The 25,773-nt window shown below is 43.9% G+C and overlaps 1 long non-coding RNA gene across 1 annotated transcript; it reads left to right on the top strand.

The window, feature by feature from the left end:
* Positions 1-25,372, top strand: LOC122446297. The gene is made up of 3 exons (XR_006270843.1): positions 1-79; positions 24,676-24,869; positions 25,067-25,372. It is a non-coding gene; the product is annotated as an uncharacterized LOC122446297 (long non-coding RNA).
* The last annotated feature ends 401 nt before the right edge of the window (positions 25,373-25,773 follow it).

Raw genomic sequence — 25,773 nt, 5'->3', positions numbered from 1 at the left:
ATCAGCACCATATGTCTAATGCTGATTCAGAGCACATACAGCCTCCTGGAGAACCTTGCCCCAGTCCTGGAACTGTGAAGTGAGTTCTTCTTTTTCTTTTCTTAATTGTATTATTTATTTTTGCCTGTGCTGGTTCTTTGTTGCTGCATGGGGGCTTTTCTCTAGTTGTGGTGAATGAAGGGCTACCCTCTAGTTGTGATGTGTGGGCTTCTCATTGCGGTGGCTTCTCTTGTTGCAGAGCAACAACAGTAATTGTGGTGCATGGGCTTAGTTTCCCCAGGGCATGTAGGATCTTAGTTCCTGGACCAGTGATTGAACCCATGTCCCCCGCATTGGCAGGCAGATTCTTTACCACTAGATCACCAGGGAAGTTCCCCACCACAGTTTTAAACTTATCTGACTCTGGTTTCCATGCTTGCTCTGTCTCTTCAAACTGTTTTAACTTTTAGTATGCCTTGTAAGTTGTTGCTGAAAGCCAGACAAGATGCACTGGGTAAAAGGAATTGCTATAAACAGGCCTTCAATGATGTTGCCTTGAGGTCTGTGGGTAGGGGAAGGGAAGCATTCTACAGCCTATGAGTAGGTCTCACTATTTTAGTGAGCCTATGCCCTGGGCTACAAACTTCACAGGTGTTTTTCCAGTTTTTGGGATGGGATTGTTAGACTGCTAGGATTGGGCGTTTCCTTTCTCCCAGGTGGGTTAGACTCTGGTAAAATAGCTTCTCTTGAGGGCAGATCTCATTAAGAACAGAATGCTCTGAGAGTGTCTCAAAATGGCCACTTTTCCTCTCCTCCTGACAGAAGCAGAAGATTTTTCTCTGATCTCCCCTTTAAGAATCTGGTGGAGTTCCTGGAGGTAAAACTCACAAAGAAAGGGCCACTCCATCTAAGACTGGGCCTCCTAGAGTTTTAAACCCTTAGGTTTGTCCACACTGAGCCTCCAGTAATTCAATGGCTGGGGGTGTTTTGTTTGTCTTTTTTTAAAATTTTGGCTGCATTGTTCAGCATGCAGACTCTTAGTTTCCGTACAAGGATTGAACTCGTGCCCCCTGTAGTGGAAGCGTGAAATCTTAAATTCTGGACCACCAGTGTTTTGATATTCCTACCCTAATGGGGTTCTAGTGGAGGATTCTGTTCACATGTTTCTGCTCTGGTTAAGTTGTAATTCTTTGTATGTTCCTGTCTATCTCTCCAGCTGGGAGGGTGGACAAGCAGAGGTTTATGCTCTGACCCCAATTCTCTAATGGATCTAAAAAAAAGGTGTTGATTCATTTTGTTCAGCTTTCTACTCTTTAGGATGGAGTGACAACTTCCAAGCTCCTTACATGTCAGACAGGAAACTGGAATTCTCTCTCTCTTTTTAAATGACAGCTTTATGGAGATATAATTCATATATAACAAAACTCACCCTTTTAGAGTGTAAAATTCAGAGGTTTTTAGGATATTCACAAAGTTGTGCAACCCTCTGTGTGTTGTGTTGTGCTTAGTCGTGTCCGGCTGTTTGCGATCCCATGGACTGTAGCCCGCCAGGCTTCTCTGTCCATGGGGATTCTTCAGGCAAGAATCCTGGAGTGGGTTGCCATTTCCTCCTCCAGGGGATCCTCCAGACCCAGGAATCCGACTCGTGTCTTTGGCATCTCCTGCATTGGTAGGCAGATTCTTTACCACTGAGCCACCTGGGAAGCCCTCACCACTATCTAATTTCAAAACATTTCATCACTTCAAAAAGAAACCCCGTTATTGATTGCTCCCATTCCCTCCTCCACCTCACCTTACCCAACCACTGCTTTGAGTCTCTGTAGATTTGCCTATTCTTGATATTTCATATAAATTGAACCATACACTATGTGGTGGTTAGCTTCTTTTATGTAGCATAATGTTTTCAAGGCTCATCCACATTGTAACATGTATCAGTACTTCATTTCGTTTTATGGTGGACTAATATTCCATTGTATAACTGTACCACCTTTTATGTATCAGTTCATCAGTTTATGGACACTTTAGTTGTTTTCACTTGGGGGCTATTATGAATAATGCTACTATGAACATTCATGTACAGATTTTTGTGTGAACATGTTTTTTATTTTCTGGGATATATACCTGAGAGTGGAATTGTGAGATTATGTGAAACACTTGTGTTTTAACATTTTGAGGAACAATACTTACTGGTCCTTTGTACATCTTCTTTAGAGAAATAAATGTCTATTAAAATCCTTTGCCCCCCCCCCCAAAAAAAATCCTTTGCCCATCTTTAAATTCAGTTGTTTGTCTTTTTATGATTGGATTGTAAGAGTTCTTTCTTTTGGATACAGTCTCAGATACATGATTTGCAAATAATGGGTTGTCTTTTCACTGTTCTCATGGTATTCTTTCAAGCAAAAAAGTGTTTAATTTTGATGAAGTCCAATTTATCCAATTAGTTTTTCTTTAACTTTTTTACTTTTGGTTTCATATCTCAGAAATCGTTGCCAAATTCAAGGTCACAAAGACATGGGCCTATTTCCTCTTCTAAGAGTTTTATAGTTTTAGCTCTTACATTTAGATCTGTGATCTGTTTGGGATTACCTTTTGCGTATGGTGTGAAGTAGGGATCTAGCCTCGTTTTTTTTCCGAGTTGGAGCATAGTTGCTTTACTATGTTGTGTTAGTTTCTGTTATGCAGCGAAGTGAATCAGCTGTACATGGACATATAATCCTCTTTTTTGGGTTTCCTTCCCATTTAGGTCACCAACTTCATTCTTTTATATGTGACACTCCAGCTGTCTTAGCAGTATTTGTTGAAAACACATTTGACTTGGCATCCTTGTTACAAACTGGTTGGGCATAAACGTAGGGATTTACACCTTGCTAACTCTTATGCATTTTTTTGTTGTTGCTGTTGTTAAAATGTATTTTATTTATTTATTTTTATTTTCGGCTGTGCTGGGGCTTCGTTGCTGCTCGGGCTTTCTCTAGTTGCAGAGAGCGAGGGCTACTCTCTAGTGGTGGTGCGAGGGCCTCTCATTGCAGTAGTTTCTCTTGTTGCCGAGCATGGGCTATAGAACGAGCGGGCTTCAGTAGTTGAGGCACTTGGGCTCAATAGTTGCATTTCACAGGCTCTAGAACGCTGGCTCAATAGTTATGGCACAAGCTCAGTTGCTCTGCAGCACATGGGATCTCCTCAGAGCAGGGATCGAGACTGTGTCTCCTGCATTGGCAGAGAGATTCTTTACCACAAGCCACCAGAGTAGCTGCCTGACTCATTTTGAACAAGTCAAATCAAACATCTTCCTCAGTGGTGCCTTCCTGACCATCCCGCCTCCCTCTGCACCCAATTAGTTAAGGCTTTTGTAATGTCATCCCCAATCCCGGTTCACAACCCTCTGTATGTAATTATTTACCTACCCCCCTGCTCCTTGTCTGACTCTAGATTCAAACTCTCTGAAGTCGCTGTAGCATTTGAGTGCCCTGTACGTGGGTCCCTATAGGATATCCTCAGCTTTTTTTTTTTCTTTTTTTTGGCGCAGGATCTTGGTTCCCCAACTGGGGTGGAACCTGCACCCTTGGCAGTGAAAACTTGGAGTCTTAACCACTGGACCGCCAGGGAATTCCCAGCTGCAGCCCTTTTGAAGGAAGGTTTTCTTTGTGGTGTTGGTTTTGCCTTTCTAGGGTGACCAGATCGTCTCTATTTCTCTGGCACTGGAAGTCCAGGGTCCCAAGAAACACCTCAGTCCCAGGCAATGTGGATGGTTGGTCACCTGACCGTTAGCGCTCCAGGACAGGTTTGGGTCCTGGGTGGAGGCTCTTGTGCCCAGGCCTGAGTCCTTGTCATGCTCCTCAGCTCTCCCCGGGGTCTGTGAACCTGACTCCTCCTTCGTGTCTGTAGAAAGCAGAGTCTGTGCTCCAATGACCATGGGGGTTTCCTGGTGACCCTGTCGCTACCTCACTGCCACTTGTCAGGCTCCAAGGTCTGCAAGAAACAGAATCTGGGAGGCAGAATTCCTCATTCAGCCCCTCTGACAGCTCTTGCTCTCCTAGACAGCCCGGGCCAAACCCAGAGGCAGAGAGTCAGCGAGAGGTCAGGGCTCATCACTGACCTCCAGGCTGCATCTACCAGACTGTGCTGCAGCCCACATGGAGGGGCTTTTTAAGAACTACCCATGGTTCTTGCTCTCAAAGCTTCATGAGGAGGTCAATTCTTTTTTTATTTCTACTTTAAATTTTTTTTTTAATTTACATTGAAGTATAGTTGATTTACAATGTTGTGTTAATTACTGCTGTACAGCAAAGTGAGTCAGTCATATATACATATGTATATATTCTTTTTTATATTCTTTTCCATTATGATTTATCATAGGATATTGAATATGGTTCCCTGTGTTATACAGTAGGACTTTGTTGTTTATCCGTTCTGTATATAATAGTTCCCCTTTGCAAACCCTCACCTCCCACTCCATCCATCCCCAAGCCCCGTCTGCTGTGGCAACCGCCAGCCTGTTCTTCATGTCTGTGATTCTGTTTCTATTTCATAGATAGGCTCATTTGTGTCATACTGTGTCACATTTTAGATTCCACATATAAGTGATATCATATGGTTTTTGTCTTTCTCTTTATGACTTATTTTGCTTAGTATGATAATCTCTGGTTGCATCCATGTTGCAGCAGATGGCATTCTTTCATTCTTTCTGAGGGCTGAGTTAGTATTCCATTGTCTATATGTACTGTCTTCTTATCCATTCATCTATCAATAGACATTTAGGGTGTTTCCTTGTCTTGGCTACTGTGAATACTACTGCTAGGAACATAGGGGTACATGTATCTTTTTGAATTATAGCTTTGTCCAGATATGTGCCCAGGAGTGGGCTTGTGGGATCATATGATGCTTCTATTATTAGTTTTCTGAGGACCCTCCATACTGTTTTCCACAGTGGCTGCACCTACTACATTTCCACCAACAACATAGGAGGGTTCTCTTTTCTCCACATCCTCTCCAGCATTTTTGTTATTTATAGACTTTTTAATGATGGGCATTCTAATTGGTGTGAGGTTGTACCTCATTTTAGTTTCAATCATATTTCTTTAAAAATCAGGAATGTTGAACATCTTTTCATGTGCCTGTAGCCATCTGTCTTCTTGGAGAACTGTTTTTTTAGGTCTTCCACCCATTTGTGAATAGAGTTGTTTATTTTTTTTGTTGTTGAGTTGTATGAGCTGTTTATTTATTTTGGAAATTAAGCCCTTGTCAGTCTCATCATGCAAATATTTTCTCCAGTTCTGTAGGCTGTCTTTTCGTTCTGTTTATGATTTCCCTTACTGTGCAAAAGCTTGTAAGTTTAATTAGGATCCATTTGTTTATTTTTGCTTTTATTCCTATTGCCTTGGGAGTCTGACCAGGAGGTCAGTTCTTTACCCAACCTGCTAGGAGGATCTCAGGAGAAATGTCTCCATGGATTGATCCTAAGACCAAGAGCAGAAGCTTCCTGAGCAACTGGTTGGTTATTAATCTCAGAGACTTTTGGAACCATGTTATTGACCGAGTCATCCTTCCTTCATCAGCTGCAGGGATGTCTGGAGCACACTCGTGTTCCACTCCCCAAACACAAAGCATCTAGGACATTGTGGTTTCCACTTTGTCCTTGTTCCTGGTGTGTGATGCCCCCACCTTGCTATTTCATTCCTCTTTCCCCTTCTTTGCTTTATTGAGGTAAAATTACATCCAGTGAAAATGCACACATCTCACACATACAACTGGATGAGTTTTGACAACTCAAATGTTGACACCCATGTACCAACACCCAAATCAAGAAAAAGAACATTTTTGTCACCCAGAAAGCCTGCTTATATTTCTGTACGGCCAACTTCTCACCCTGAAACTATCCTTTCCCTGCTTTCAATATATTCTCTTACTGTTTTTCATGTAGTCTCCCCCACTCCCACTGGTTGTAGTAACTTTATATTTTTTATTTTTATTTCCATTTTGGTTGTGCCACAAGGCATGTGGGATCTTAGTTCCCTGACCAGGGGCCAATTCCAAGCCCTCTGCAGTGAAAGTGTAGAGTCTTAATCACTGGACCGCCAGGGAAGTACCCATGTAATCTTTTGAATATCTTAAATCTTCTCTTGCAATGAGAAAGAGCATGAATAATGACGGTATTGTAATGAGGGAGATGTCCCAGCCCTGGCTCAATATTGTACAGAGCTTACCTCCCACCTGGGAAATGACAGAGCCTAAAATGCTGAAGCAGCTCAGATCCCACCATCTGAGGCCTTCTGACCACATCCAGGTTCCCTGCCAGGTCCTCCTCCCCTCTGTGTGGCTGGAAGCCTCCTCCATGTGGTGCTGCCCAGCCTGGGGGTGCTTCCCAGGACACCTCCTCATGGGTGACTTGTGTCTTTGTTCACTGTCTCCCCCATTGCTAACCATCATGGATGCTCCCCTTCCTTCAACCCAGCCCCAAACTTAGTCTTCACATTTCATCCTGCAAACCAGTGCCTGCCATTGTGCTGCGCGAGGGAGACACATAGACAAGGCCGAGATGGTTTTGGCCCTCTGGGAAGTAAGAGGCTTGCTCACCCATACATGGAGAAGTCACCTCACGATACAAGACCGTGTGTAACCTCAGGAGAGGAGAATTACTGTGCATTTATGCGCACCAACCTCTGCAGCAGTCTAAGGTCCTCGAGTTTATTAAGCCATTCAAAAATATTTATTTAATTTTGCTACATGCAAAGCACAGTTCTATAATTTTTTTTTTTTTTTTTTTTTTAACCACGTGGCATGTGGGATCTTCATTCCCTGACCAGGGATTGAATTGGCAGCCCCTGCATTGGGAGGGTGGTGTCTTAACCACTGGACCAGGCAAGTCCCCAGGCACAGTTCTAGACACATCAGTAATTAAAACTGTGAGGTCCCCTGCTCTTGGGGAGCTTATACTGTCATGGGAGAAAATACACAATAAATGTGAGAAATCAGTAAATCCTGTAGACTGTGAGAAAGTAACCATTGCAATGGCAAAAAGGAAAAGAACAGGATCAGGGATCAGGAATTTGGGGCCGGGGGCCTGATGTAGGATTAAATGAGGTGGTCTGGGTAGGTCTCACTGAGCAGGTGAGATTTGAGCAAAGACTTGATGGGGGAGGGAGGAAGCCAAGTGGGTATCTAGGAAAGCCCATTCTAGGCCAGTGGTTCTCAGTCTGTGGTTTTTCCTCCCTCGTACTCAAGGGACTTTTTGCCAACACCTGGAGACATTTTTGTTGTCACAACTGTGTGTATGTTTGGGTGCTGCTGACATCTACAAGGGAGAGGTTATAAACATCCCACAATATACACAGGACAACTCCCACAACAAAGAATTAGCCAGACGGCCAATGGTGCCAAGGTGAAGAAGCTGGTCTGGTAGCGGAAAGAGCCAGCGCAAAGGATCTGTGGCAGAAGCATGCCTGGCATCCATAGAACTTCTGGGAACCCATATGGCTGGAGGGAGGAGGCAGGAGCCAAGGTGAGAGGCAGGAGTGCCAGCTGACATAGGGCAGGGACGGAAGTGATGACTGACATGGGTCGTCACTGCAGGGTTTGAAGTGGAGGATTGATGTCATCTCACTGAACATTTTAGAGTCTCCATCAGGCTGCTGTGCTGGGAACAGGCTGTGGGACCGAAAGCCAGTGACCCGAGAGCCAGTTTGGACTTTCCCCTCTTTCCTCCCCATCCTCTGCCCCCTCCCTCACTCCCAGCTGCCTCAGAGCAAAAGCAGCTGCTGTGAGATGTGCCCCCCCACCCCCCCTCCCCGCCCCTGTCCTGTCCTTTCCCAGCACAGGGCACAGGCCAAGCCCCAGGCCAGGGCTCAGGATTCCCCTCCAGTCCATCCCTTCAGTGCGCAGGCGCACTCCCATGTCTCCTGTAGGAGAGAGACGCTGCCCAACCAGCCCCAGAGGCAGAGCTGTCCTTCAGTGCAGCAGAGTCTGGGAGGGAGTCACCATCATCAAGTGCTAGCCTTTCGTAAATTGAATCTCTTTGTTATGAAAGATCCTAGGGGTTCCCTGTACTTTACCGTATGAATTTGAATCTCTTTGTTATGAAAGATCCTAGGGGTTCCCTGTACTTTACCGTATGAATTCTTTATGAGCAGGCTTCCTTTTCCAGATAAAACAGAAGCAAAGAATTAAAAATATTTAACAAAAATAACTTAAAAAAATATTTAACAAAAATAACTAAAAAACACCCTCCACTGGCCCTGGAGCCCCTCTTCAGCTACCATCCCCGCTCCTCTCCTCCCTATCTATCCCTTTGCATCAAACCTCATCTTCACCTTGTTCCTCCCTGGAGGTCCCCATCTCAATGCATGGCACCCACATCCACCAGATGCTTGTTCTGTCTATGATTTTGACTACTCTAGGTCAAAACTAGTTGCTGCTTAGCCTCTTGGGGTGATCCTGTTTCTGGCACCAGTCACACAGGTGAGTTTGGCCATGAACACACAACATCTTTGTTCTTGTCATCTGCTGTCCCCACACTGCACCGCTGGACACACAGCAGCTCCTGAACTGACAGGTCAGGTGAATGAAAGCTTCAATCAGGCATTCTTCCTGCTCCCTGAAAAAATGGGGCCTGCTCCTCCACTTCAGGGAGAAGCCTGAAATGCTTTTTCAGAATAATGCCCAGTCAGACTACAGAGTACATTTCTTAGATCCAACTACAATTTCCTCTTTGTATAATGAAAATTGCTTTCAATGCTCCTTGCATCCAAGTGAAGGCTCAATAACTATTTGTTAGCAGTGAACAGATAGTGGTACCTCAGTAATTGTTAACTGATGAGCATGAACATAACTTAAGTAAGCAAAATGTAAACAAACAAGCCTTAACCACCACCAAAAGGCTAAGAACAAAGCTGCCACCAGTGTGGGCATTAGGTGTCATTTGGAAGCCAAGGATCTGATCATCCTGTCTGGGCAATTTCCTACCATATGCACGCTGCTAGGCAGTAAAGCCTTCTACCCTCAGTAGAGACCCTATGGCCAGAGGTTCACTTTCCCAGCATCCCTTGCAGCTGATGGGGGGGCACATGACCCAGGCTGAGTCAGGTGGACCACTGCCCCCTGAGATTTTGGTTTGAAGGCTAGAGAAACAAAGTCACATGAAGAATATCCATCCAGGGCCAGCGGCGGCCTCCAGCATCCAGGGCCAGTGGCGCTGTCAGTCTGGCTGTGCATCTGTGTCCTTCAGGGCCTGTGGCGGGCATGCCCTCAGCAGGCCAGATCCGCAGTGAGCACTGGTCCCTGTCATTGCTGTGACTCCCTTGACTAGGTTTGTTTCCTGAGCCTGGCTATCCAACCTTCCTGGATATTCTGGGAGCCTATGGCCTTCTTTCTGATTGATTTTTGCTCCACCACACAGCTTGTGGGATCTTAGTTCACCAACAAGGGATCGAATCTGCACCCCCAGCATTGGAAGCTTGAGTCTTCACTACTGGACTGCTAGGAAAATCCCCCTATGGCCTTCTTTTTTTTTTTTTCTTTTTTTTTTTTGCCCTATGGCCTTCTGATAAGCTCCTTTCCGGCTTGTAAACACCAGGGATGGTTTTTATTGCTAAAACTCTAACAGCTCGCCACAGACAAGATCTTAAGGGAGAGGTGGAGGCTCCCTTATATCCTGCTCCTCTGAGAGCCACACATCAACTCCAGGCTCAGGCTCTGACAGGGGACTCCTCCAGCAGAGCCTGAGCAGGACCCTGAAGCGGTGGGGCCAGAGGCTGAGAAAGCCCTTCCTAGAGGGAGGTCCCCAACCAGAAGTGGAGGCATCATCAGAAATGCAAATCCCCCTTTCCGGCTCAACAGAACCAGAAATGCCAGTGGGGGCTTCCTGGTAGTCCAGTGGTTAAGATCCTGCCTTCCACTGCTGGAGGTATGGGTTTGATTCCTGGTCAGGAAACTAAGATCCCATATGTCACAGGGTGCAGCCAAAAATTAAAAAAAAAAAAATGCTGGTGGCGAGTCCCAGCAATTGACACCTTAAGAAGCCCTGTAAGTGACTCAGATGTACCCTAAAACTTACCCTGCAACTTCAAGGAGGAGCCATGTGCAGCAGAAAAAGCAACAGATAGAAACTAGAGACCTGGTTCTAGCTCTTGACTAGTTGACTTTGAACTCATTTGCCTTTTCTGAGTCTAGTTTCCTTTCATCTATAAAACAGGGCTTGTGGCATCACCATAGAGGCTTTTTGTGAGGATCAAATTAAGTAACACTGTACACATAGAGTGCCAAGCCTGATAATGGGCCCCCAGGAGAGGCCCAGGAAACGACAGCCGTCACTGTTCAGACTGGTTGCAATTAGTTCTCTTAGTAGACCTCTGTGCAAATTTGGGCTGGGCCCCTAGTGTCTCAGCCTCTTTTTCTCTCTGTAACATGCAGATAACAGCCCTCACCTCCTAGGCTTGTTTGGAAAATCAAGGAAGATAAAATATGAAAGCAATATTTTGTCCAAACTGAAACATGAAACTATGAAAACACAAAATGAAATAAAGTTCAAAAATATTCTACCTAGGGGACTTCTCTGATGGTCCAGTGTCTAAGATTACATGCTTGCACTGCAGGGTTTGATCCCTGATCAAGGAACTAGATCCCACATGCCACAGCTAAAGATTTCTATTGCCACAACAAAAATTGGAGGTCCTGTGTGCCAGAACTAAAACGTGGTACAGCCAAATAAATAAATAAATAAAAATTTAAGAAATAAACCAAAAATATTCCACCTAGACAGCAAGACACCAACATCAGGCAAGGAAGGGCTTACTTACGGGTTTCTCAAGAGGCCTGGGCTCCCACTGTGGGTGGAGGCTATATTAGGCACAGAGAATCCAGCAGTGAACTGGCAGATAATAGTCTCTGCCCTTGAAATTGTTCATAATTTAACTTTCAACTCATTCAGGCCAGAGTAGACTGCTGCTCATATTTCTATAGTAAAACATTTATGTAGCATTATGTATACGTGTGTGTGTTAGTCACTTAGTTGTGCCCAAATTCTTTGTGACCCCGTGGACAGTAGCCCACCAGGCTCCTCTGTCCATGGAATTATCCAGGCAAGAATATTGGAGTGGGTTGCCATTCCCTTCTCCAGGGGATCTTCCCTACCCAGGGATCGAACCTAAGTCTCCGCATTGCAGGCAGATTCTTTATTGTCTGAGCCACCAGGGGGGCCCAACATATTTATATATACACATGTGTAATTTATATATATTCATACATATGTGCTTGTGTGTGCTCAGTCACTTCAGTCATGTCTGACTCTCTGCGACACCGCCAGGCTCCTCTGTCCATGGGATTCTCTAGGCAAAAAGACTGGAGAGGGTTGTCGTGGCCTCCTCCAGGAGATCTTCCTGACCTAGGAATCAAACCTGCATCATCTCCTGCATTGCAGGCGGGTTCTTTACCCACTGAGCCACCTGAGATAACATATAAACCTTTGTCTCTCTACATGTGAGTGTCAAATATGTATGTGTACATATAATTACATAGGCTTGAGTTAGATTTAAACTGAAGAAAGTTTTGAAAACACACATTTTAAAAACTGTGGTGCCAATTCCTTCCTTATTGTATTCATTTGCTTAGACCAGATGACACATACGCATGGGTATAGGAATATATGGCACAAATTCTCTCTCACTGCAGACCCTCAGATTCCCAGTTCTTCTGCTGCAGGGGAAACCCTGGTACCAATCTCATGTATCTCCTTCTAGAAACATAGGCTGCGCTTAGGCAAGAGGGTCAATGGCTGTTGGTAGACACCACAAGTGTGTTTTTTTGTTTTTGATTGACTGATTTGTGCATTGACATTTGCCTTCCCCAAAAGGGTCTGAGGTGGCTGCCATTGAAGTATCAGGACTCGTGTTGCTTTTACCATTTTCTCCTGCTTGGAGGGAGGCCAGATGGTCTGACCCATTGCAGCCAAGCTAGAACTGAGTCAAGCTGCAGCTCAGGGCCAAGGCTGAGGTAGGTGCCAAGGGCCAAGGGCCAAACTAGATTGATCATATTAGTTATCACGTCAATCTCCATGTTGCCGACATAGCCAAGTCTGAGCTTCAGGCCACAGAGCTAGGCCAGATAGTGGTGTCCAGAGCACACACCACCCAGGAGCCTGGCCCCCTTCTCACATTCAGTACCATCTGGGCTGAGTCTTACTCTGAGGCAGCTATGAAATGGATGGAGAACTGAGGATAAAAATAAAAACCTTAAAAAATAAAAAAAATAAAAACCTTGTGGGAACTTCCCTGGTGGTCCAGTGGTTAAGAATCAGCCTTGCAATGCAGGTGATGCAGGTTCGATCCATGGTTAGGGAACTAATTTCCCACATGCCTTGGTGCAACTAAGCCTGCATGCTCCAGGACCTGAGCATCACAGCAAAAGGTCTGGCATGAGGCAAGGAAGATCTCGTGTGCCCCAACTAAGACCTGATGCAGCCAAATAAAAAAAATTTAAAACAACAACAACCATGACCTTATGAGTGAAACTCTGAAATAGAGAAGGTATAAAGTCAAAGATGCAGATGATAGTCAGGCTAATCATTGCTCACCTAACCTTGGAATGCTGATCCTTCTTCTCTACTCATCAAATCCTACCCAGTCTTCAAGGCCAGTATTTCTTTCCCCTCCTCTGGGAACTGATGGGACAAATAAGGCAAGGGGTCACTTTGGAGTCCCAGGTTTGAATTCTGGTACCTTCACTTCCTGGCAAAAACCACTCATTCATTCAACGAGTATCCATGGAGCATCTACTATGTGTGAGGCATTAGCTGGGTTAAGGAAACAAAGATAAATTGATCACAGCTCCTGTACCCATGAAGCTGACAATAGGGAGTCAGATGAGTCAACAGATGACAACGTGGAGGGATAGTGATGTGATCAGATAAGCACAGGCAGCTGGAATGCAGAGCGAGGCCCTAACCATCAAAGGATGCACAGGGACCCAAAAGGTCCAGGTGGAATCCTTTGGAAAATTCCCTGGGACCAACCAAGGAAAAAGCCATTTATTCAACAAATACATGCAGTGCATTACTGTGTGCCTGGCAAGAAGTAAGGCACTGGAGATACAATGGTCCACAGCACAAAGAACTTCACACTCCAGTGAGGGGATACCCAATGCATATGAATTTTGCCTGGACTTCCCTGGTGGTCCAGTGGTTAAGACTCCACGCTTCCAACTCAGGGGACCTAGGTTTGATCCAGGGTTGGGAAACCAATATTCCCACATGTCACATGGGACCACCAATAAATAAATCAATTGGGTCAAGTGCAATGATAGAAACACAGCATTGTGATCAAGAATAATGCTGGGGATGTGAAGGGGATACAACTGTTGGAGGGAGGATGAGGAAGAACCTTGTGGTGTTAGATCGCAATGAAAAGCATCATAAGAATTTACTATATGGTATGTATCCTATCTATGTCTGATAAAGGGTCTGGAAACAGTGGTATTTCCCAAACTATTAACTTTACTTTGTGCTTAGATCTTGGTTTCTCATAGACCTCTCTGTGATAGGAAACAGAGTTCTTTGAAGAACTCCCAGGGCTGGTAAAGAGGAAGTACAAAGGGTACCTGGAAGAGAGAGGTGCAGGGGTAGGGGAGAAGAAAGAGAAAGAGGAGAAGGCAAAGAGGAAGAGAATAAGGACAACAAGAAGGAAAAGCTCAAAAACTAAAGAGGGTACAGGGATCAAATGGAAAAATCTCCCACTGGATGAAACTGGACAATATAAATATTGAAATGGAGGATGACTTAATAGGTTATAATACATGAAACAATACATAACTAATGGACACATGGTTATCCTAAAACTAAAGACAAATAAGTTGGGGAAGAGAAATTATAGTATACCATAGTTTATAAATACGGAGGGACAATTACGAAGTCCACATCTTTAAATCAACCTAGTAATAATTGATTCAGGCAAGAATCATTAAAGGATGTTAAAATCTTCAGACAAAAGTTTGTTGGAGGACAGGATATTTATAGGGTCTCAAATGTCTTTCCACAGACTTTTTTTTTTCCCCATGTGGCCTATGGGATCTTAGTTCCCCCAGCAGGGATCAAGCCCATGACCGCTGCAGTGGAAGCACAGAGTCCTAACCATTAGACAAACAGGGAATTCCTTCTACAGACTATTCATTCATTTCAAAAATGATAAATGTAACTTTAGAGTGGAGGAGCCTGGCTCACATAACCTTAACCAAGGGATCAAAGTTAACGTCACCACTAATGGGAAGAATTATGACCTGTATGACCTGGTATGAGGCACCAAGAAGGACACTGCAGCATTTCTAGGTCTTCGCTGCCAAAAATGTGCAATCTGATTTATTCATTAAAATAAAGAAAAAAGTAAGGGATGTTCTGTGATATTTTGATTTATAATAAGATATATATATTTCATCTTTGTCTCCATTTCTGGCCCAGAGTGCCTAAAGCCCTTGGAATTTCCTAATCCATAAGAGTAATGGGAATATCTTTTCTTTTAGCATTTGGTCTTTTGTCCTTGGTTTCTGAAAAAATGCCAGGGCCATAAAGGTGAAAAGAATGTGTCGTAACAAGTGTCATAACCCCTTTCTACCACACCTGAGTTTATGTTAATGGAGTGACTTTTGGAAAGCCTCTGGGGGATAGGGGCAAGTTACCAGGGAAACCAATCAAGTGATTAGAGGGTTGGACTGTCAATCCCAAACTTCCAGGGACAGGCTAGAGATGGAGTTCAAGCACCAATGGCTGATGATTTAATCAATCATGTCTATGTAAAAAAGTCTCCATAAAACTGCAAAAGGACCAGGTTTATAGAGCTTCTGGGTTCAACGGACAGGTGGAGGGGCTGGGAGGGTGCATGCTCCTTCCTACACACCTTGCTTTGTGCATCTCTTCCATTGGCTGTTCCTGAGTTGTATCCTTTTGTAATAAACTGATAATCTAGTAAGTAAATGGTTCTCTTGAGCTCTGTGAACCTATTTAGCAAATTAATCAGTGATTAATTAACCACTGCTTCATAGCTTGAAGAGGACTGGCTCAGAGGTTAAAGTGTCTGCCTGCAATGCAGGAGACCTGGGTTCGATCCCTGGGTCCAGAAGATCCCCTGGAGAAGGAAACGGCAACCCACTCCAGTATTCTTGCCTGGAGAATCTCATGGATGGAGGAGCCTGGTGGGCTACAGTCCATGGGGTCGCAAAGAGTCGGACACGACTGAGTGACTTCACTTTCACTTTCACTTTTTCATAGCTGGTTGGTCAGATGCATGGTATCAACTTAGACTTTCCCTTAGTGTCTCAAGCATATGGGGAGGGGATAGTCTTACAGGATGAGCCCTTAACCTGTGGGGATCTATGCTATCTCTAGGTAGAGGGTGCTGGAATTGGAGTTAAATTGTGGGACACTCAGGTGGTGTCACAGAAATGTCTGAGGTTGGAAAAAGCATACATCTGGTGTCAGAAGTGAAGTGGAGGAGTAGGAGTATTGAGAGCACAGGAGACACACAACAGGAAGTGAGTTTTCCCTTTACACCATCTGTGAAACAACCAACCTGGACACAAAACCAACAATGTCGTGAAAGACAAAACAAGGCCAAGAAACCAGTCTCAATAAAAGGAGCCTAAAAAGGCATAACATGGTGACCTTTGACCCTGGATCAGAAGAAACAGTTGCTATAACACACATTATTGGGACAATCAGGGAAACTTGAATGTAGATTTTGTACTAGATGATGATATTGTGTGTGTATGTGCACTCAGTCACTCAGTTGTGCCTGATTCTTTGCGACCCCATGGACGTAGCCTGGCAGGTTCCTCTGTCCAGGGAATTTTCCAGGCAAGAATACTGGAACAGGTTGCCATTTCCTGCTCCAGGGGATCTTCCCGATCCAGGGATCGAACCCAAGTCTCTTGAGTCCCTGGCATCTCCTGCATGAGAAGGCGGATTCTTTACCACTGTGCCACATGGGAAGCCCCAGTGGTGTTGTCCGGATATTAAGTATCCAGATTTGATAGTTATATTGTAGTTAAAAAAGAGAAAATCTTTGGGAGTTCCCTAGCCATCCAGTGGTTAAGACTTGGTGCCACAGCCTGGAGTTCAATGCCTAGTCATCTGGGAACTAAGATCCTGCAAGCTGCATGGCACAGCCCCAAAAATAAATAAATAACAAATAAAAGAATTTATTTAAATAAAATCTTTGTTCTTAGGAGATCCAAGCTGAACTATGTAGGGTAAAAGGCTATGATACCTGCTACTTAATCTTACATGTATCAATAAGAATAAGAAGATGAAAGTATATTAATGTATATATATGAAAAGAAAGGTAAAATAAATGTGGGAAAAAGTTGGTCATTGGTGAATACAGGGGGAAGGTCTAAGGGTGTTCACTCTACTATTGTTGTTTATTTGCTAAGTTGTGCCTAACTGTTTTATACCCCATGGACTATAGCCTGCAAGCCTCCTCTATCAATGGTTTCCAGGCAAGAATATTGGAGTGAGTTGCCGTTTCCTTCTTCAGGGGTTCTTTCTAAGTGGGATCAAACCCACGTCTCCTGCATTGGCAGGTGGATTCTTTACCACTGAGCTATGAGGGAAGCCCTCATTGTACTGTACTTGAAACTTTTCTGTAGGTTTAAAATTGTTCAAAATAAAGTTTCAGAATAAAAACCTGGACTTCTCTGGTGGTCCAGTGGTGAAGAATCCACCTTCCAATGCAGGGGACATGGGTTCAATTTCTGGTCGGGGAACTAAGATCCCACACGCTACAGGGCAACTAAGCCCTCGAGCTGCAATGAAGACTCAGGGCAACCAAAAATAAATAAATACTAAAAATAAATCAAAAGCTAAAACCAGTTCCAATTTAAAATACTTTGGAGTGAATTCAGTGATCAAGTGTGAAATTTCTGTATCAGCTCAATTTATGATACCAAGTTTGGTTAAAAAATGAATGAACCAAAAAAAAAAAAAAAAATGAATGAACCAACTTAAAGATAGTGCATTTATCTTCCTTAAAATGACTAATGAAGGAAATGAGAAGCCAAAGAGGTAGAGGCCGAGGAAAGAGGGTTTCAAAATGACAGTAAAAAACAAAGATGCTACAAAGAAGTAAGATGTGGGCTAAGGTATATCTGCTGAGGTGAGTAAAAGGGAGTGGTCTTCCAGCAGTCCCATGACTGGGGGTATACCCTGAGGAAACCATAATTGAAAAGGACAAATATACCCCAGTGTTCATTGCAACACTATTTACAATAGCTAGGACATGGAAGCAACCTAGATGTCCATCCACAGATGTATAGATAAAGAAGGTGTGGTACGTATATACAATGGAATATTACTCAGCCATAAAAAGGAACACATTTGAGTCAATTCTAATGAGGTGGATGAACCTAGAGGCTATTATATAAAGTGAAGTAAGTCACAAAGAGAAAAACAACTACTGTATATTAACGCATATATGTGGAATCTAGAAAGATGCTACTGATGAACTAGTTGCAGGCCAGTAATGGAGATGAAGATATAGAGAACAGACTTGTGCACACAGTAAGAGAAGGAGAGGGTGGGATGAATTGAGAAAGTAGCATTGAAATATGTATATATGACCATATGTAAAATAGGCAACCAGTGGGAATTTGCTCTATGACACAGGGAGCTCAAATCTGGGTGCTCTCTGACAACCTAGAGGGGTGGGACATGTGTATACCTATGGCTGATTCATGTTGATGTATGGCATAAACCAGCATAACATTGTAAAGCAATTATCCTCCAATTAAAAATAATTTAAAAAAAAAAGCAGGAGAGGTCTTTGGTGGAGCATCAGTTCAGCTGGCTAATGGGTGGGGGGAGGTGTAGGAGGGAGGGCCAGGAGTCATCAGCGAAGGTTTTGAATGTCTGGGGAACGCTGAGGATGGGGAATAGGAGTGGAGGATTTCAGTTGTTTTCTTATTTGATTAAGTTCTGAACTTACAAATTTTGACCAGAAGTGTGTGGGGTGGTGGCTTGGGAGGGTGGTTATGAATAGCTAGTCCTCTCCTAGGCTTGGTACCAATTCATTTCTATTGCCTGGGATTGTTCCAGGTATAGCATCAAAAGTTCCCCCTCCTAGGAACCTTCTCAGTCAGGATCCTTACTCTCCACTCCCAGGCTGCTCCCACCAATAAATATTCACTGGTCACTGCCAGCCCGGGAGGTTAGATTGTATTTATTCATTCAACAAGCTTTTGCTGGTGCTGAAAATATGGTGGCCAGCAAAGCAGACAGCTGCCACCCTTACAGACCATGTGAAATCCCTTCTTTGCATTGAAGTTGTATTAATAAAACTGGGCCTCTTTAAAAAAGAAAATCTCATTTCCCCTCATCATAATGGTAGAAAATTTGAGAAGAAAAAGCGTAAAAAGACAGAGGAAAAAAAATTACACTGGCAGATTTCCTCTCAGTATTTTTCCTACACATTTCCCAAGTCACTTCCGATCAGTGTCCAAAAAAATGCAAGTTAATTTTAATTTTGGCCGCAAACCAAGAACAAAAAGGTTAAGTGCATTGAATTAATTTTTCAAGCTTAAGTTAAATGCTCTGAGGGTGATCTGCTGTCTCCAAGGGTCCAAACCTGTTTTTCTCCGCTAGCAGGTGTGATCACAGACCTGGCCCAGGTGGGAAATAACTTTCTCTCCTCAGCAAGGCTTCCAGATTTGCAATTTTTCTCTTTTTCCAAATTAAAATGCTGCATTCACTTGATAACGAATCGAGCAGAACAGAGGCAATTACCATTAAAAACAACAGTGCCTCACCCCTGCCCATCCTGTTCCACCCCACCCCACTCCCTCGACCTAGAGGCAACCCTTTTTAACAGTTTCTATTTTTGTTTCTTCTGGAAGTTATTTCCAAAACTCCTAGCTCAAATGCGCATACTTTATTTCTTTATATTCTGATTTCAGTGACTGTTGACGTTCCAATATAAAATATGAGGCATTTAACTTATTTACATTCCCTCTTCCTCTCTTCTTCCCAATGATGATTATCTATATTGTTATTTTGTTTTTATTTTTATTATTATTTTTAAATTTAATTTTTTGGCAAGGCCTCACGGCTTGTGGGATCTTAATTCCCCGACCAGGGGTTGAACCCTTGGCCCTTGGCAATAAAAACACAGGGTCCTAACCACTGGAAAGTGAAAATGTTAGTCCCTGACTCTTTGCGACCCCATGGACTGCAGCCTGCCAGGTTCCTCTGTCCATGGAATTCTCTAGGCAAGAATATTGGAGTAGGTAGCCATTCCCCTCTCCAGGGGATCTTCCTGACCGAGGGATTGAACCCAGGTGTCCTGTCTTGGCCTTCCCTCATAGCTCAGTTGGTAAAGAATCCGCCTGCGATGCAGGAGACCCCGGTTTGATTCCTGGGTTGGGAAGATCCACAGGCGAAGGGATAGGCTACCCACTCCAGTATTCTTGGGCTTAGCTGGTAAAGAATCCACTTGCAATGTGGGAGACCTAGGTTCGATCCCTGGGTTGGGAGAATCACCTGGAGAAGGGAAAGGCTACCCACTCCAGTATTCTGGCCTAGAGAATTCCATGGACTAAGGCCATGGGGTCAGAGAGTCTCAGACATGACTTGTTGTAGCCACTCGATCTGGGAAACAGACTCACTCAGAAGGACAATGCAGATAGTGGAGTGCAGTTTATTACACCGGCGGGCCCAAGGCAGAGTCTCCTCTTAGCCAAGGACCCCGACCAGTTTTTGTGAAAACCTTATATACCCTAAGTGTACTTGCTCAAACCCACCTCCCCAAATTCCTTGAAACTAGTCTGAACAACGGAAAAGAAAGTTAACCTGTGATTCATATGCCTTAAGCCTAGGTAGTTAACAGTGGACAATTATCAATAGGCCTGTGGTCATACCCCAATAAGCATAATAGAATGTATGATTCTATTTGGTTACACAGATAATTAGGGTATTCTTTAGGCAACAGAGAGTCTAGGTACGAGCCCTGGGGCTGTTCCATCCAGGGGGCCTGGTTTTCCAGCTGGTATGTCGTTTCCATAGGTGCTGGACATATAGCTCAAAGTCCACAGTCCGACCCAAGATGAAGCCTGTTCTGTCTGTTTCCTCCTTCATTCCCCCTTCTTGATGCTCTTAACAAAGTATGAGCATCATTAATAGGGACATATTGCATCTTGACTCTCTGACCTCCAATTTGGGAGAACGACATCAACCTTTGGGTTACAAAGTTCATAATACATTGTAAAATAAAGGGTCCACAAAGCAGAACTATCAAGGCAACTGTAAAAATGGTAAATATAGTTTTCACCAATCATCTTTCACCCAAGATAGGACTGAAGTTCAAAAAGGAAGATTATCATCTGACTTTGACCTGACCTTTCATGTCATCTAGGGTGGCTGATATATAGCCAGATAAATCAAGAATATATACACAACATTCAACTTTAATTGTAGCACAGGTCCTAAATATAGTTTTCACCAATCATCTTTCACCCAAGATAGGACTGAAGTTCAAAAAGGAAGATTGTCATCTGACTTTGACCTGACCTTTCATGTCATCTAGGGTGGCTGATATATAGCCAGATAAATCAAGAATATATACACAACATTCAACTTTAATTGTAGCACAGGTCCCTCTTTGTACTGAAACTATGGCTAGTCTCAAGATGATACCAGCAAGTCCTTGTAGCAGCAGTTGATTGGAGAGCTTCATCTCTTTTTCTTCTTTAAGATGATCTTGGATTCACGGGGATCAGTGGGGTCATTTAGTGTAGTCCACTCGGCGTCCTCCAGGTCTGCGTGGTATGCGCTCTTCACCCTCGTGGGGTGAATCCAGGGAGTGACACCTGCAACTTTAATTCGAGAGGTGGATACAATCTAGGAGGTCCAGCTGAGGTGGAATTTTGGGGGCATTGACCTGAGGTCTCCATTGCTGGGATTGGAGCCTGCTGAAACGGTGGCTCTACGAACTCCGGGAGAGCTGGTGGAAGACCAGTGGCTGCTGCAGGAACTTCACCTGGCCCTGGACTGGGCATTAAGGCAGCCTCCGGGCCTGGTGGAGCACTGCCAGGTCCCAGAGGGAGAAGGGGGATCGGCGTGTCTTCACCTGCCGGTGAAGCCGGCACAGCTTCGGAGCACAGCCAAACCAGAACACCACGAGGTCCAAGACTGTTTTCCCCTTAACTTTTAAAGTCCATTCTGCCTTGGTGGGCTTGATGAGGTGGGGATGAAAATACAGATGGGTTAAATATCCCACGTTCCAGGCCGTCTCCGGAAAAGCCAATTTGTACTCACTTATGTATCCCCCTCCTTCTAGCCTGACAATTCCGAGGGGGTCAATAATTTCATAGCAGATGGGACACCTCCTTGGGGAGGGCAGAATATGAGCACATAAAAATCAAGTTTCTTCTCCTAAAACTCCTCTGGGAATTGCTTGGTAATATTTTTCCCCAAGATGGCGTGGACACCACCTCCTAAATGACCTTCACAAATTTCCTTCCTAAGCCCTAACACGCTCGTCAACCTGTGTACCAAGCAATCGTTGCCACCTGCCTATTCCAGGCTCCTGTGGGTCTGTGCCCCTTCACAGGGGGGTGTTCAGGCCCCCTCTTCCACCCTACCAGGTGGGTTCCTCCTCACCTGGGCGCTCAGTTCCCCTGCTGCCGCCCACTACCTGCTAACGTGAATGGTCCAGTCATCGAGAAGCAGAATCCTTCCAGAAGGGCGAGGCGCCTTCCCCCCTCTAGAAGATTCAAGCCGCAAGGCCTCGGAGTAGTCCCAAATGGGACTTGTCTCCTCAGAGTGAGTTTCCCGGCCCATGCACCAAATGTTGTAGCCACACGTTCTGGGAATCAAACTTAACTCAGAAGGACAATGCAGATAGTGGAGTGCAGTTTATTACACCGGCAGGCCCAAGGCAGAGTCTCCTCTTAGCCAAGGACCTGACCAGTTTCTCCGAAAACCTTATATACACTAAGTGTACGTGCCCAAACCCACCTCCCCAAATTCCCTGTGTTATGCCTGATGTCCGAATCCCCGAGCAGGAAAAGAGAAGTCTTCCAAGACAATGCAACTCGCAAAAAGGGAAGTTTATTGCTGACTCGAGTCAGGGCTCCTGCCGCATCCAACGCAGTGGTGCGGGTCAGAGAGCCCCGCGCCAAAGCTTTTACACAAATTTATAGGGTGAGCACACGCCATTGGTAGTTGGTTTAAGCGGATTGGTTACAAGTTTGCAAAGCAATTTCATTGGTCAAAACTTTCGCGCACGTGGGACTTTCCGGGGGGGGGGGGGGGGGCGGGTAGTGTTTCCGCCCCATTCCTAATTTCCTAATTGGCAAACAGCGGTCAGTGTTAAGCGAAAGCTGATTGTATCCAGGTGGCCTGATAATCTTACCACCCAGAAGTAGGAAGGCCTACTCCTAATCTAAGCTGCCTGCCATGGCGTTACTTCTGCTCGCCTCACACCTGAAACTAGTCTGAACAAAGGAAAAGAAAGATACAATCAAAGTTAACCCGTGATTCATATGCCTTAAGCTTAGGTAGTTAACAGAGGACAATTATCAATAGGCCTGTGGTCATACCTCAATAAGCATAATAGAATTTATGATTCTATTTGGTTACACAGATAATTAGGGTATTCTTTTAGGCAACAGAGAGTCTAGGTATGAGCCCTGGGGCTCTTCCATCAAGGGTGCTGGTTTCCCAGCTGGTATGTCATTTCTATAGATACTGGGCATATAGCTCAAAGTCCACAGTCCAACCCAAGATGGAGTCCTGCTTTCAAGATGGAGCCTGTTCTCTTTCGTCCTTCAGACTGATAGACTTCCACCTTCACCTTCACCTTCACTTCCTGTGTTGCAGGCAGATTCTTTACCATCTGAGCCATGAGGGAAGAAGCCCCCTAACTACTAGACCACTAAGGATTTCCCTATTTTTCCTTTCAAATAAATTATTATATTTTGGTTCCATCTCTTCCTCAGTGTCTCTAGTGAGAGGCCAGTTTATAACTCCTCTTTCTCTCCACACTTCCACATGCAAACTTTTTCTCAGCCTTTCATTTACATAGTCAAGATTTTGAGTATTTACAATTTTTCCAGCCATCAAAACAAAGTCTTCCAGATCTTTCTATGTTGATTCTAAAGTTTGAGGTCTAATGAACAGTACTTGTGAATACTGGGCACACTCAGGCCAAACAATGGGCAGGATTATATTTTCTATTCCTTGCCTTCAATTCTACAACCCACGGAATGTTTCAAGCATATGGTCAATTAAATTAAATTAATACTATGTCATTTAAACACCATCATGTCGTATTATATCTTGCCTATCGTTTAATCAAGAATTTCTTTTTCAGTTTTGGGCTTTTCCTAGAGATTCTGGTGACTTTTCTTTCTTCTTGTACTCCTTACATATACCATATTTTTTTCCCCCAAGTGATTGTTCATACCATTTATTCAGTTCAAGCTGCATTTGCCTCTTCCTCCAATTAGAACCCATTACTCCTTAAGTTTTCTCCACACTCATCATCCTGGCATCTTCATCCACTGATCTTTGGGCTTAGATCCACTGTTTCCTGTGTTTTATTTTGTCTTCTTTTTGGTTCACTACCACATTTCCTCGTATACACCCTCAACTTTCTAGGAGTGTAGAAGCCAACTCTGTATTTCAAAACAAGCCTTTATCTGTTTGACTAGATATAGATAGATATCTTGATATCTTGACTAGATTTCAAGATAGAAATTCATTTCTCTCAAAATTGTGCAGGCAGTTCTCCATTTAATCTCCTTGGATTCAGTGTTATTGATGCAAAGTTTGTAGCCATTTTGACTCTTGTTTCTTTAGAGATGAATAGCTTTTCTCTTTAGAAATGTTTATCATCTTCCCTTATTCCCGATATTCTGAAACTTCATGAGGACGTATCTAGATACAGATGATTTTTCATTCATTATCTTGAGCACACAATAAACCCTTTCATAATGGAGACATTAGTTTTAGTCTTGAAGTTATCTCTTATTCTTTTCTAAGATATTTTCCTTCCCTTCAATTTATTCATTATTATCTTCTGGGGTTCCTAATAGCTGTATGATCCTTCTGAATTTGTCTTCTGTGTTTGCTGTCTTTTCTCTCTGATTTCCATTTTTCACTCTTTTGCTCTCTATAATTTTTCAAGTTTTATTTATTTATTTTTGGCTGTCCTGGGATTTCATTGCTGAGTGCAAGCTTTCTCTAGTTGCAGTGAGCAGGGGCTACTCTAGTTACGGTGTTCAGGCTTCTCATTGTGGTGGCTTCTCTTGTTGTGGCTCATAGGCTCTAGGGCTCGTAGGGTTCAGTAGTTGCAGCGCATGGGCTTAGTGGCCCCCCAGCATGTGGAGTCTTCCCAGACCAGGGAGAACCTGTGTCCCCTGTGGACCACTGGACCACCATGCTCTATTATTTTTAGAAAAATCCCACACACACACACAACTCTATGTTTTAATCCTTCTACTGAACATTTCACTTTTGCAATCACATTTTTAGTCCCTGCAAAATAATTCTTGTTCTCTGTTTCTCTTTCATATAGCATCCTGTTCTTGTTTTATGGATGTTTTGTCTTCTTGAATCTCTAAGTATATTAGATCTTTCTCTCTTTCTCTTTGTACTCTGGATTATCTCTGTTCTCTTGTGTTACTTTTTTTTTTTTTTTGCTTATTTTGGTCTTTCTTTGCATGCAGATTCTCCTTATATGCATGGTGATCATTGGTAATATGTGATAAAGAACTACCTAGGTATCCTCAGTGATGGCATCACCGACTCGATGGACATGAGTTTGAGCAAGCTCCGGGAGTTGGTGATGGACAGGAAAGCCTGGCATGCTGCAGTCCATGGGGTCGCAAAGAGTCAGACACAACTGAGCGACAGAACTGAGGTATTTTCAATTATATTGTTTCTTCTCTACATTTCTCCCTGGTGGAAATTTGACCTAGAAATTCTTTGTGAATCAAGATAGGATATATCAACTGAAAGGCTCCAATTGGGATAGGGAGTCAACTGTCAGTTTATTTTTCCAAGAGACTTTTGCCCAGGAAGATGAATGTTCCAAATTAACTTTACTGCTTATTCCAGGAACTTCCAGTAAGACCCATTAGCTCTTCAATAGAAGGCATCAACTGATGAAGGAGGAAACAGACAGAGCTGGACTCCATCTTAGGCCAGGCTGTGAACATTAGGCTACACGCATCGTCACCCTCCCAGTGGACTCTGAACTTTGTGCCTGGTGTCTATAGAAATGGCAAACCAATGGAAAACCAGACCACCAGATAAAAGCCTCAGGACTTGTGCTTGGACACCCTGTTGCCTAAAAGAATATGCTAATTATCTTTGTAACAGAACAAAGTGGTAAATTCCATTATGTTTATCAGGATATGACCACAGGCCTATTGATAAATATCCATTGTTTATCTAGTTTTGTGACACATGAATCATGGGTTAACTTTGATCGTATCTCTCCTTTACCTTGTCCAGACTAGTTTCAGGGAATCTGGGGAGGTGGGTTTGAGCAAGTACACTTAGGGTATATAAGGTTTTCACAAAAACTGGTCGGGGTCCTTGGTTAAGAGGAGACTCTGCCTTGGGCCCACCGGTGTAATAAACTGCATTCCACTATCTGCATTGTCCTTCTGAGTGAGTTTGTTTCCCAGAACGTGTGGCTACAACATTTGGTGCATGGGCCGAGAAACTCCTTACTTTGAGGAGGCAAGCCCCTTTTGGGACTACTCCGAGGCCTTGTGGCTTGAATCTTCAAGGGGGGGAAGGCGCCTCGCCCTTCTGGA

Source organism: Cervus canadensis, chromosome 1 (genome assembly GCF_019320065.1).
Source record: "Cervus canadensis isolate Bull #8, Minnesota chromosome 1, ASM1932006v1, whole genome shotgun sequence".
NCBI classification, from domain to species: domain Eukaryota; kingdom Metazoa; phylum Chordata; class Mammalia; order Artiodactyla; family Cervidae; genus Cervus; species Cervus canadensis.
The sequence above is the reverse complement of the archived record's forward strand: the minus strand, read 5'-3'. Positions and strand labels throughout refer to the sequence as shown.